This window comes from Takifugu flavidus, chromosome 1 (genome assembly GCF_003711565.1).
Source record: "Takifugu flavidus isolate HTHZ2018 chromosome 1, ASM371156v2, whole genome shotgun sequence".
Classification (NCBI taxonomy): Eukaryota; Metazoa; Chordata; class Actinopteri; order Tetraodontiformes; family Tetraodontidae; genus Takifugu; species Takifugu flavidus.
In genome coordinates this window covers 4,327,586-4,331,318 of record NC_079520.1, presented here as the reverse complement: position 1 = coordinate 4,331,318, position 3,733 = coordinate 4,327,586, and the positions used below count along the sequence as shown (strand labels likewise).

Here is a 3,733-nt window from a genome sequence, read left to right as displayed (position 1 = left end):
AGGCCCATTCAGGACTTTTATCCAAGCGACGGTTGTCAAAAGAATCCAAGCACTCACTTTTTTCCTGCTTTTGCAAATGAAATCAGGAATACCTCCTCTACAGGGAGGGAAAAAAGGAAAAAGCACTTGTAATATAGTATAATAAATGAATGAGTTGGCTCACATTAATTAGTTAGTCTCATCTTTGATGATGAATTGATCTCCCAACCCAAATACTCCAGGAATCATTTGGGATAAATCTGTGGACTCCATGTTCGGCCACAGGCGTCGGAACCATATAGAACACCTTATAGTGTGTTTTGGAAATCCGCCCTGGATTTTGCTGGATTTACACCTTTTCTGTCGTTGGATTCCAAGATTTCGTAGGTGCAAATGCACCTTTAACATCTGTGAAACCCATGAAACCATCACGCCAACCATCTGAATCCTGCCATCATCATGTCTGAGGGGCAGACGCCCCCCCCCCCAGCCGTCAGCAGAATCAGATGGGCTGAACTATAACACCATTTTCATGTTCGTGTTTGTTTTTATCGTTGACAATTTCTTTACTGGCGCCGTTATTAGAAATGAAAACTGTGACAGCTGTAACCTGTTTTAAATACTGTAAAAAAAAAAAAGCGTGAAGACTGTTGTTGCGAGCGTGCGCCTTAAAAAAGTCCGTCTGTCAGAGGAAGACTTGCCTGGGCTCTGAGCTTGTTAGATATCTGCACCTCTGTGATGGATCAAACGCCTTCTAAAGCCTTCCTTTCTCCTCAGACACTTCCACAGGAGCATTGTTCTTTTCCTTTTTTTATCATCTGAGTCTTGGCTGCTGCCATTTCTGGCTCCCCCCCAAGGGTACCGCTGTCGTTTTAATCTCAGTTTACCCCACTGGTGCAAAAACACAAGCGATAGAAAACAGACAACACAGAACGCGGTGCACCGCGGCCAGGCGTCACTCTCGGTTCCAAAATCAATGCTAAAACGCCGAGATTCAGGGGGAATCTTTGCAATAATAGTTGGTGGTGCAAGAATGACATTATGGATGAAGCTATGCTTGGACAGAACCGACCCCAGAAGGTCCCAGCAGGGTCAAAAACAGACCGGATCTGAAACACGAGGAACTAAAACCCTCAAACAAGCTGGAGGAGTGGTTGAAATCCACGAGGAGGGGCTGGTGAAAACAAACACGCATGAGTGATTTTATGTATCTGAAAACACACGTGCACACGCACGTGCACCAGGCCGACATCAGCACCAGTGCTCGGTGCTGCTTTGTTTGTTGGTGAACTACTGGCCCTCAATAATTAACTTAATTATAAATCAATAATTAAAGTCATGTCTAGCTTCTCTTGTGCAATTCTAAAGGATGATGGGATTTGTTGCTCGCTTAGGGAGCATCAGTCGCAAACTACTTTTCACATTGCATTATGGGATACACTGATTGGTTCAAAGGGGCCGAACTCATCCTCAGTTCAGAGTGATTGAGTCTATCTGAGGCAGGATTAAAGGTTTCGCTGCCATCGCTGTGCTTAATCGATACGTGAGGTCACGTTTTAGATGCAAATATTTGAATATTAAGGATATAAAATCAAGAGCGTCAATTGTGGGACTGCAGAGAAACTGCGACCCCCAAATATGAAATATGGGGCAAAGCAGGATTTTAACCATTCACCTCTTTTAGATTAAAACACCTTTGAGAGTTGAACCAACAACCACCAAAAGAACTGCATTACTGGTTATAAGAATATGTTCGATGCCCCCTTCCCTCGTGCTGCTGTGAGTTGGAGCCCCGCGTGCCTCTCGGGGGTTCGAGGGAATATTTTTGCCTTTTGTTGCACCAGGAGCGAAAACAACCAATGGAAAGACGCGGCAACGACGGCGTGCGCGCCTGGAAAACGGTGACAGGCATCATTACCGCGCACCTCGCTGAAACAGGTTGACACATTTATAAAACTGTTCCAGCACAGATCCTGCGGTTGCAAAACAGACGCCTGATTGCCGTAACTGCTGCAAATTGATGTGTGATGGCAGCAAACATGCAAGAAACAACAAATATATAAAGAACTGATGGGAGGGAGTGGGGGGTGGGGGTGTGAAGGTGGGGGGGGCTGTTAAAGCAACCCAAAGAGCAACCCAACCTGAACGCCTCCGCTCCTCCTCAGCCCCCCGTTCTCTCCCACTTCCTTCTCTTACTCTCCTCGCCTGCAGAGGGCGTTGTGGTTCTGCTCAAATGGCCACTGTTGCTTCTGCAGTGTGCACTGTTACATAAAAGGAAAACACACCCACAGACCACCCCCCCCCCCCCCCCCCCCCCCCCACAGATAGAGACAGAGACTCTTCATATCAAGAGTGACACGTCATTTGTATTTAATTGCATGTCATAAAAGACATAATGTCGATGCTTTACATGATTATAGTGTGAATATTTCACCAGGAAGTCTAAAACAGTCCAGGAAGGTCTGTTCAAGGATTAAGATTATGTTTATTATAGTCTTGACAGTCTTTTTTCCTCCTGTTTGATCAGAATAAATAGAGAAAGGCGCAGGACAAATTTCACAGTAAGGTGAACTGTTGATAGATAAGGGGGACTGTTAATAGATTGTACATCTCGATGAGGGGTCGTGGTCTTCTTGTCATCCAGACTGCTCTTCAAACGGGCTGAGAAGGTTTTATATTATCTATATGAAGCTCTGGACTGCAGGCGCTGTGCTGTATGTGGCTGCAAATGAAAGCAGGATTAAGTTATCATCCATTCAGTGCTGTCAAAGAAATAATTAAAAGCCAACACATCATAAAAAACGGACCTGGATATACACCGCGGACATGTAGGCCCGTGTGAAGTCTCTCTTTACGCGCTGTAGTGATCTGCGAGGTTAGGGGAAACACGTTGTGGGTTCTAACACCCGCTGGAGACCTTCGCGTCAAGCGCGCGGCGGTCCATTCATCCTCCCGGTTCTGTCTCGCTCCTTCCTTTTCCACTGCTCGGTTTGTTCCTTTGTCGCTGTGGGTTGGCAGCCAGGGAGAGCGACACCTCTTTCTGTCATGGTTTCACAATAGCTGACATCTGAAGTATGACGCGGCGTGTCGTTACCCCCGCAGCAACGTTTCCGGAGGCGCTCTCTCTGGTGCAGGAGCAGAACGCAGAGTTGGGTGTGACTTCGTGCTGGAAAGCCTGTGAAGACCCGTGTTTGCTGCAGACGGGCTCGGCAACTCTTTCCCCGGAACGTCATTTCATTAATATCTTTGACCTATGTGATTTTTTAAAAATGATCAGAGTTCCTCTTTGATTCCTGGTTTCCATCCTTGAAACATTGTTCTCTATCTTTGATGCATGAAAGCGCGCCACCTCAGTGCAGTCGCAGATGATGTTTTCTGGTGTTTTCCCCGCTTAAGAAAGAAAAAAAAAGTCAACCAGGAGGGAAGCCAACTAGTCACAAGTGACTCGAGCTTTGTGTGGCTGTGCTGTGCTCAGGGAAATCAATGGTGGCTTCAGCCTCTGCAGTCGAGATGAAAGGTAGATAAAGGGAGAGGAGATTTATCATGCTTTTGATATTATTACTTTCATTATCGTGGGTAAAATGAAGCAGAACCTTGATGGCGTCGGTGTTGGATCAATTTTTACAATACAAATGCAATTCGGGGCTTTTATTGTCCATCAACACAACAAGTGACTTTATTCTTTCCTTTTTAGAGGGAGGTATAATGTGCTCTTCATGTACGGCGGTGCACGATCCAGAGAACATCTATCACT

At 45.9% G+C, this 3,733-nt stretch overlaps 1 long non-coding RNA gene across 1 annotated transcript; it reads right to left on the bottom strand.

The window, feature by feature from the left end:
* Positions 1-2,325: 2,325 nt before the first annotated feature.
* LOC130530436 (uncharacterized) lies at positions 2,326-3,489 on the bottom strand. Its single transcript, XR_008951840.1, has 2 exons — positions 2,787-3,489; positions 2,326-2,701 (listed from the first exon to the last, which is right to left on the bottom strand). It is a non-coding gene; the product is annotated as an uncharacterized LOC130530436 (long non-coding RNA).
* Positions 3,490-3,733: the final 244 nt, after the last annotated feature.